This window comes from Neodiprion virginianus, chromosome 4 (genome assembly GCF_021901495.1).
Source record: "Neodiprion virginianus isolate iyNeoVirg1 chromosome 4, iyNeoVirg1.1, whole genome shotgun sequence".
In the NCBI taxonomy this organism is placed as follows: Eukaryota; Metazoa; Arthropoda; class Insecta; order Hymenoptera; family Diprionidae; genus Neodiprion; species Neodiprion virginianus.
In genome coordinates this window covers 35699460-35710014 of record NC_060880.1, presented here as the reverse complement: position 1 = coordinate 35710014, position 10555 = coordinate 35699460, and the positions used below count along the sequence as shown (strand labels likewise).

At 42.3% G+C, this 10555-nt stretch overlaps 1 protein-coding gene across 1 annotated transcript in view; it reads left to right on the top strand.

Annotated features, from left to right (window-relative positions):
- Window positions 1–10555, top strand: part of LOC124302454 (cationic amino acid transporter 2) — a 41520-nt gene that overhangs the window by 1710 nt on the left and 29255 nt on the right. The window lies entirely within an intron of this gene.

The window sequence follows — 10555 nt, the reverse complement described above, 5'->3', positions numbered from 1 at the left end:
TACCGGGCTTTCGACAAATTCGGAAGCATTAGGCGTATACGCAGAGCCGAAATATAACTGCTTTCCGAATTGGCTCGGGGTAAATTACAACGTACCGCAGAGGCGAGCCGGAGGGTTGATCGGTGGTTAAAGCTCCTTCTTTGTTCTCTGCGAGTTTATTGCGGGGGCGAAATGTAAACTGATAACGGGATTCAAGATGCCCTTGTTTTCGCTTCTCTTGCCGAGGCTCGGCTCCATTGATGTTACCGATTCTGCACGGAGAACCTTTTCATACGAATGTTTGCTTTATCGCTTGCTAATAATTACAATAAAATTTAAAAATTTAGGGGCGATCGAGGTACCGTAATAGTCACTAGTCCTACCAATAATAGAAGATCACACTATTTCTTTACGAATCATTATAACCTTGTTCCAATTTTAACCGACGGTTAGACCCGCCATTTCGTTAGTTCGCGGCAATTTGGATGACAAGTCCATGATCTCACACACAGGAGTGAAGCGCTATGTGTTTTTTTTCACCCGTGCACGCCGAATTTTAGCTTACCATGACAGCACCGGAAGAAGGAACACTGAAAGGACCTTCCTTTCGGTCAGACAACATGAGCACACAAAGCAGCCCGATATCGGTTACGTTGCATCGACATAAGCAATATAAGCATGATGCAATACTACTTGGTTACTCTCATATAACAGATATAACGTAACTCTAACCGACTAAAGAACATCGGTTACGTCGCATCCATATCGGCGACTGTAATGTAACATTTGTTAGTTACTTCTATACACCAGATTTAATAGATGTGGTGTAAATTCTGTGACCAGTTGTTTATCACTGCAATGTTACGCAAGACCCGATACTTGACTATAATGTTACTGTTCGATCTTGGAAATGTAACATGGTTACATGCGTGTTACGTACCTACCTGTTACCCTGATCCGAGAGAACCAATAGCTCCAAGTAACGAGACGGTAGCTTGGGACTAGCCAACCATACAGCGTGTTACCTTGGGTTTGATAAACGTTATCTTAAGATTATTATGTTAAGCTAATTGCGTCTGCCAAGAGGGTGACGGTCCAACGCCCGAATGTGATCGAGACTAAATTTCTACCCGGGATTAGGATATTGGCTTCCAAGCTCATGTCCCAGTCCCAGAATTCGTACTTTGCTTCGGCAGTGATAGAATCAGCTTTTACATAATTTATCACGGCTACGCAAACTTACGATGTTTAATTTGATAATGGAAACGCGTCAAATGTTCCGTACGTCCTTGTTGAACTCGACACCGACTGTTGCTTTTCAAAATTTACGACACAATTATATGTATTATACTTCTCTCGCCGCAATGACTGAGCTAGCTGGCTAGCTACGGAGTAATTAATTATTACCAATAAAGTACGTCGTTAATTATACCGACGGCTGACCCACCGAGGCGGTTCACCTTTGTCACAAGTTATACGCGTATAGGTGTAATATACACTCACACCTATACCGCACGCGGTCTGACATATCTATCGGAAAATTAACTACTTCTTATAAAAGTCTCCGGCTCTCAGCTTGGGATCCCTGAAATAGATTTTTATTACTTTGATAAATACGGGTGAGAAATCGTTGAGATGGTGATTCGATATGGATTCGCCGTTGGGACATTTCGATCCTCTTGTCATGCGGTAAGTCACCAATGACCGATTGCGGATGCTTGGAGAATAAAAGATGAAATGAAAAAGAAAAAAACAGCGACTACTCTTTGTCACAGCGCTGCAGCGGCGTTTTGATACCGCCTTACAACGTGGATAACGACGAACCATCGTTACAAGAGCGGATCCCATATCTCTCCCAATTAACGATTCGGATTGTGTGCGTTTCCTCCGCGACGTCCATGTTCCCAGGACCCTCGTTATCCTGGATTACTTCTTTGTCTCGTTCCCACTACCGTTCTCTTAGCGAAAAACTCTCCAGGCAACAACGCAACCAGATACTCGCGGCGAACGATAGCTGTCCGGATTTGCGAAATTCTTCGTCGGAATAAGTAATGAGGAAGGCACGCCTTACAACACAAGCATATACCAAACAAAGTTGTGCCCTACGGAATGTCCTTTGTGAAATTTGAAATTGATGTTTCGGCCCGTTGCACCGGGGCTGGATTACATTATAGCTATAATCAGATATTGAAAATCGTTGACACGCGTCAAGATAACATTTCTCTCTGTATCATCTGGTCGTAAAAGATTTTTCTCGCCAATCTATCCTTACTTCGTTACCATCCGTAATTCACCTCAGGACGAATATTTTCGTCCGCAAATAAAACTACGAACGGTGCGAACGGTGACACGACTACTGCAAGGCCGCAGAGTCGATACCCCGCCATCTTGCCACCCTACACGTAGGAACGGAAATATTTCCCTCCGGATACCTGCAGGTTTATCAGGACATTCGCTGTATAATACGCGTGACACGCGCCAGGCGACGAGTGCTCGTCTTGTTATCGAGCCAGTGATACAGTCGTATTACGCATACGTCTAACAATAATATAAACGCTTATGTGTAACAACAACAATGATAGTAATAATACAGCCGTGATGAAATTCGCAGGGTAAACTCTCACAATTATCATCCCCGTTCGCGCAATGCTGACTTTCGTACAACAAGAGATGTTCCGTGTACGCCTGGAGGGCGATGCTGTGATTGTTATGTTGTTATCTCTAAATTCTCTCTACGGTTTATAGTTGTTTCGATTCGGCCAATGGGAGAAAAGAGCTGCCGCATGCCATAGGGGGGTTGACGCTAATAGGACAGCCGGAAGTTGGGAGAGTCGGGAGTAGATGAGCTGGGATAAGTCCGCTGCATTCGGAGCCGTCATGTTATTATATATGCAGAACGTGTCTCGAATTCGGTTTTAATTATGCGCGCTCAGACAGGTGAGGTAAGTGGATAACCAGTTATCGACCCTGTCACAATTACTGACAGTTTTTGGTCGTATCTGTTTGATCGTTAGTTACAAAATTACCAAGAAATAAATTTGTAGTGTACAATCTGCAATTGGTTTTAGTTATCGAGGAATTCACGATTCGTGCCGGCAGTTTATAATTTTGGAAAATAAAAGGGTCGATACTTGGGTCCAAACGTGCCATGTCAAGAACTGGTTGCTTTCGATTCCGCAAATACGACGCACGTGTCACAAGTCTGAAGGTTCTCCGACGTTTGACTCGTTCAACAATTTCTTCAGCACTTTGTTTCGTCCTTCACCGTATTTAATTATTCACAATCAGTTGAAAGAAAAATGTAAATTGAAATACAAGACATCGCGCTGGAAGCACTGCTGTAAAAATTCAACTCGGAGGTTTTAACGAGATCCATTATGTACAGTGATTATACTTATACAAAGAAGAGAAACTTTCTCCCTTCTCTTACGTATCCGAAGCACCGCACCGTTACAATCGCTCTTTCCCAGTTTGAATTAAATAATACCGCTAATCGGAATTCATTTTCCCCTAAATTTCTCCACCGCCATTGTAAAGTCGTGGAAAAATAGGAACGAACGAACGGAGGGTCGAACAAGGTGTAAAACTTTGTCCCAGCAAGGTGATTTCGCGGGTGATCGGAATGAGAAAGAAGAGACCATCGCTCCGGAAGGTAAAGCCGCAACCCCCGGAGTGTTTGCCAAGAGATATTTCGAGTTGGCAGTCGGCCGTTTCGTAGCCGACAAGTGAACCGTTTTCCGCGGACAATACGGCTCTTTTGAATAGGGGGTGTTCGCGTTGTTTTTTTTTTTTTTATCCCTTTTATTTCTCTCTCTCTCTCTCTCTCTCTATCTCTCTTTCAGGTATCGACCTTCTCCGTGTTCCCATGGTGAGAAAATACACGCACCTGTATACCTGTGTACGTACATACGTATAACAGACGAAAACGGTATACGGATATCAAAGGCGGCGAGCGAGAGACGCGGAATCTCCGTTGCTGGGGAGGAAATGTAATGTTCGATGGGTTATACTCACCGCACATAAACACAATCCGTGCCTGGACGAATGCCAGGGTTTTCTATACACGAGAGAACGAAATTTCGTGACTAGGAAGCCGAGACACACCTGAGAAGCGTTGATTCCGCAACGTTACCGGATTAGGAAATATCCCAGCAGCCTCCGCTGTCCTCCCCAGCTTTGGCTTATGTTTTTATCCTAATTGAGCCGCATTGCTTCGTGGATCTCGCAAGGATATTTTATATATATATACATATACATATTTATATATATATATACGCACTCCACAAAGAGGCCAAGTTATAATTCTGTCAAGGAGTTGGGAGAGCGATGCGACAGACGCACGGTTAATGAAGCAATTATAACTTGAACGGGGACTAAGTTCACCTCACGTCTTACCGTAATTCACAACTTTACCCCTGCACCGCGATATCAGTTCGTTTGACCTTGTTTTAAATTGAAACCGAGTCGCGTTCAATTGACAAAAAATAACCAGTAACACGTCTCACGGTATACATGTGTACAGTTAAACTTGTTTCGTGCGTTTGAAATTGTGGAAAAAATATGATAATAAAATAACAGCTTTTCTTTTCTTTCGCTTTCATTTTTCCGTCCTAGAACAAGTCCGCAAATTTTAACGAAGGCAATCGTGAGTTTAAACTTAATTTAAACAGCGTCAAAGACTTGCGCCTGCACGGTCGTATTCTCACATGCGCAGTTGTTTGCGTGAAATCTTTGCAACATCTATTCCGAAACTGCAGTAGGCCCGAATCAATGTTTGATGCGATAATTTTCCGAGCTATTACCATCTGTCAACAGCGTCTGTCCGAGGGTCCGAAGTTCTCGGTTAACCGTGAGAAATGTTCCTGCATAGAGCAGATGCGGGGTGTCGGAAACGTTCGTCGAAACCAGGGAGGAAACGGCAAACGCGTGCGGGTCGGCTTGATTAATTTCTCACCTAAAGACAGATCGATCGATGACCTGCGGCTAGAAGTTTACCTCCGATGGTTTTCCCCTGACAGGTATATTTATGCAGACCGATCAGGCAAAAGGTCCGCGGATTTTTCCTAACGATTTTTCAACCCGTTTCAAACGTGTCATAAGCTTTCGACTAAAAGTCTGTCGCACCGCGTTTTGATCGAGTGGCTGGATGTGGAAACGGTGTAGCCGATTCATACCAGCGTTACCGTTTCAATGCCCGCGAGGTCTCTTTCAATCCCGGCAATTCGAGCTAACGACCACTTCATATTTCGCCCCCTCAGCCGCCCCCCACGTCATGATCGGCAGTAGTCGGAGCAAATGTACGGTCAGCCTCTGAAGCGCAGCTGTTGCGAGGCGGTTAACGATGTCGTAACGAAGGCGTGTTCCGGGTCCGATGATTGATCCGAGAACGACGAAGGAGTCCAGATTCGACGACGACGAGGTTTGCCAGTGTGTAAATAAATTAGCCAAGGCGAAGGGAAACCCTCTCGAATTCCTCCGAGGGGAGGGTTATTTTTTTAAGGAACGAATGGGTGGGTGGGAGAAGATGCCGATGAGACCGTACGTACGAGGAGTCGATTTAACGCAGGCTCGACGGGGAAGCAGAGAGAAGAGATGTGAGAGGTTGGAAACGGGATGATGGGAGGGATATCGTGATAAGGGAGAGGAGACGAGGCATTGCGGGAAGTAATAACGAGACGTGGGAAAACGGGAATAATAGAGAAGCGCGAAGATCAAATGCCCGCAGGACTGCTCGCTATATGTCTGATCTTCGAGGAGAAGAACCGCTGATTGCATGTCGGCACTCGCGGTGCGCTTTCTGATTGGCTCTCCGTTTCAAGTGTCTTTCTACTACGCTAGAAAATTGAGGCAAACGAGGGTGGAAAAGGAAGGAGGAGAGAAATGAGATACGCGGTCAGAGTTCCATCCCCGACCCGGCGTCGTTACCCGGTGTGTGATAGCGCTTGAAATGTCCTTTTCCGCTGTCGTTTCGGGCGTATCGGGTATTCTTTTATCGCACCGTCACACCGCGCCGTGTTATACAATATTCCGAAAGACGATTCTCCTTTCTCATCGCGCAAGGGAAACGAACGCGTTTAATTCTCGTAAAGGAAACGCTCTTTTCCTTTCTGTATTTGAACCGTCGACAACCGTCGCGTCGATTGATTCACCGCAGGATCAAAGAGAAGAATTTGAAAAAAGATCGTAGGTGACATATTTATTCCAAAAAAATAAAAAACCAAACAAACATTCGCCATGGCAGATACGTACTTTCCGAAGCGCAACATTGTTTGAAACAAAAATGAAAAATGGTACTCGCAGTCTTTTTAATTCTCCTTTTTAATTAGTCCCGCAAAAATTCTGTTCGGTATGTACATTTCTGCACCCTTTATTCCCGAACACTGGGCACTCTGTTCGCGATCTGTAATCGAATCAGGATGAGACAGTGGTATGTTTGTAAGAAGAAACACGGAGATAAATTGCGCTAGCGGAATAGTAAATAGCGGAGAAGGATTCGATATGCAAATTTGGAGTTCCGAATTTCCTGAGCCTTTGCCAAATCCAAAGGCGTATCTGTATCCGGTTCTATCGATTTCGCGAGGCCGTTCCTTAGTTATAGGAATATATAGCCGACGAGCCTTTTCCTGTCCAAAACACAGGAATGGTTTAACAGTTTTTCAAGTTTATTAATTATTCGTTTCGGGGGGTCGATCAGCCCTGTCGGCAATGCATATCTCGTTTCCAAGCCGGCTGGTGCTCGAACTCCGAAACTCGCCGAACACTTATTTCCATTAACGTTTTTAAGTACATGATATATGTTTGGGAAAAACCTTTTGTTTCGAAAGCCGGCGGCGAATGCGGCTTTATCGATCGCTGCCAGGATTCGTGCGGCAAAACTTTCCTACAGTTTTTCTTCCCCCTTTTCCAATTTTTCCCTTTTTGCGGAGGAGATTCGTCCGAAGGGGAATTTATCAATCGGTGTCACTCACGCTCACCGTGTTTATCGAGTTTTCCGAGTTGGTCGTCACCCGAACTGCGTAGCGTACGTTGATACACATTCTGCTCTGGTGAGCGCAAAAATCCTCGTACATAAGGTGCAGGCAGTGGTGAACCAGGGACGTGCAATCTGGACGTTGATTTGAACAAAGAATTCCCACGGAACGTATATTTTCCACCAAAAATATGTTACAGATCAGTTAATTGGACCAACTTTTTTATTCCATATTTACTACGTTTTAATTTATTTTCTTCGTACAGTGCTACGAGTTGGCGGTATTCGCATTGTTTTTTTCTTTATGAAATCGTACGCATGATATATGAATTCTTTGAGTCGCCCCGAAATGAAGAAATTCGTTGAATTTTCGAGATAATAATAAACGACGAAAAAAACGTCGGCGAAACCGTACGAAGACTTTCAGAAAGTTGAAAAAAAAGAAACCCGAGTATATTACAGAACTCTGAGAAATTCAGAAAGAGAATTTATCTCCGCGTACATCTCCAAGTCTCAATTCGCTAGACTTTTGTACTATAATTTTGGATTTTTTTTCACATTATATCATACGTATACTATACACGTATACATTCTTTTTCTAAACGAGTTATGCAGAGAAATTTAAATCGAAAAATGCCACCGTGGATATGACAGGCAGGAAAATATGTGTGCAAGCCATTCGTTCTCGCTTGATTTAACAATAAGATGAAAATATACAGGTATACAAAATGTATGATACAACCTCGGTGAGAGTGTAAAAAAAAAAAGTGAGAGGTATCGCACGGCGAGAGAAAGAAAGAGAGAGAAAGAGAGATTTGGTTTGATTTATTTATCATGCTTTGGCATGCCATTGGCAAAAATGACAAAGAAAATATTACATACATTGAGAAAAATTTCATTTGTTATAATAACCAGAAAAATTCAGTAAAACAGGTATCCGTTAAAAAAACGGTTTGAATATTGTTGGAATAGCGAAAAACGAGGTAGGCGTAACCATTTTGCGCTGTTGTCGATACTTTTTTGATTTAAAAAATGAAAATATTTAAGGACTGAGTGGTAACCGGAACTAGAAATTTCTCTCAGTGTAGATACAGAAGGAAGAAGCGTTAAATAAAGAAAGTAAGTTCAGCAGGCAAACAATATGACAAAGCCAGGAGAACATAAGCATGCAATAAGATAAACAGGGTCAAGAAATGAGATGAAGTAAAGTAACAAATCGTAAAGGACAGAACGCTAGAACTAGAGTGACACAGGCATTAAGAAAATAATAGAAAGGGAGAGAGAGAGAGAGAGTAAAATTTGAATGCTGTTTCTGCAATGCCGGTGCTCTGCCCTTCTTACCAGAGTTTCGTGCAAATAATAGCATCGGGTTGTAATCGCACTTTGTCCCCTGCGGGAAAAAAAGCCGCGACATTAGTCTTCTTTATCGGGGGGAACAGGTTGTCTCACCGTCTGCATGTGTTGGCAGAGTTTCGTTTCAAGTAGTTATAACCGAGCCGTTCGAGTGTGCGTCCGTGGAAGGAAGGGTCGCGCAAACAAGTCCGAAAGAAAATAGCGCCCTGGAGTTTTTCTCCCACCTTTAGCCCTTATTCGCTCGACGTGTCTCCGTGGAGAGAATTCACCGAACATTAGCTCGCCCCGAGATACGCGGTCGAATAAAAACACACGCCCGATTGCTCCGGGGGACCATTTATTAACGTTTCCTTTATTTCATTTTAATTTCTCTCATTTCACACCGCACGCGTGTAAAAGGTTAAACGTTGATGTGGACTTTCAAGATGTCGATAAATAAATGCCTGAATCAAAGGCGCGATTAAACGAAAACCCGAAAATTTCATCGTGAAGAGTTACAAGTTTAATCGATTTTAATGAATTCTCTGTGCCAATAACCTGAGTTGAGTTTTTACCTTAAGTTATTGTAATTAATCACAAGAACATTGAAAACGATATTATTGAGGACGGGTTCAAATGAATAAGGCCGTATTATTTTGATTTGATGAATCGTGAATAAAGTGAACTCTGATTTATGAAAATCTTAAAATGAATTGGAATTTTCGTATAATGACGAGAAAGAATTGATATTTGTCTGGTTAAATTTTTTTTCATCCCTGACAAAAAGAGAATGCTTTTAATTTTAATTCAATTCACTTTCACATCTTACCGTTCGGTTTCCCGAACTCCGATTTTACACATACAAACGGTTGTTTTGACCAACCGATCCTTTGAATGAAAATCAATTTGAACGTTGTTAACGACGGATCTAAATTGACGAAAAACCTACAGTCAACTAATCAAATAGATTTATCGTTGCAATCACTGTTTTCGATTGAAAATTTTCCTTCAACTCTGGCAATACTTTAATCGTTGTTCTAAAAATACCCATTTTACTACAATTTCCCAGCAGCTACGTCAATGAAATGAAATGTTTCTCAGAGTGCAAATATAAAAGGGCAACGTGTCGACGAAGCGATCCAATAAAACCGATCACACACTGAGAGGGGAAATCGTAATTCGATCGTGCAAATTACCTCCGAGTTAAACGGCCCCGGGGAACAAACTGCAAGAATTTACTGTGTCGTATCGCTGAGCTGACTTGAACAATACAATGAAAATCAGCCGGGTAGCATCGGCTCGATAACGCGGCGTTACAACGGCGATAACGCGGTTTTGTCCGCGGGTGGCATCCGGTCGACGAGTTGGAGATTATTTCAGTAATTTTCTACCGAATACGACCCCCGGAGCGGCGCACGATTTATTTCACGATTGGCCAGCGGGTTGTTTGTTTTTTTTTTTTTCATTATCTTTGTTGTTTTTCCTTTTCCTCTCTTTTTAACAGGATCGTGTTCAGGAGTCTGCGTCTGTAATCCCAAGTACACTCGTTGCTGCGTACTTGAACCGATTCAATCAACGAAGCGGGAGCTTGAAGTAATATTTCAACGCTCGCACCGGATTTAATTCGCCTTTTTATCCCTTCGTTAAACGCCCGGTTTCAAAATTGAAAGGGTGAATTTTTATGTCTCAGAATTTTTTTTCACGACGAGAGGGTGAAAAATTTTTTCTGTGTCAGGCAGAGATGAAGAGTTATACATATACTGTACATGTATACAGGGATAGAAGATAAATTATTTGTTGATCATAAATTTCTACTGTTTCGCTTGAAAAAAAAAAAGAACAAAAGAAATAAATAAATAAAAGAAAAACAAGTGGCTTTAGGCTGGCCGTGAGCCAGCCCTCGAACTTCCCAATTACATACTGCAGATTCCATGTTCACAGGAAAAAACAAATACTGATATCCAATTCGAATTTCGAACTGCGAATTGAGAATTCGTAATTGACGATTTAAAAGGACCCAGGTACCGTATTACGTGAAAGTATGACGATTTTTTTTTAAAATTAAAAATTTTTCAAACTTGACCTCACATTCGTGATCGGCGACCCAAAAACCTTGATAGTATCAATTTTCATTTGAATTGATTCATTCATTCTCAAATAATATCATCGTTGGTATTTGATTTTTTAGAATTGTGTTATTTGAATAATTGAACAAATAAGTTCTAAGTTTGGAAAAGCCGCGTCGATTGTGATCGAAGTCATTGAAATCGGGTA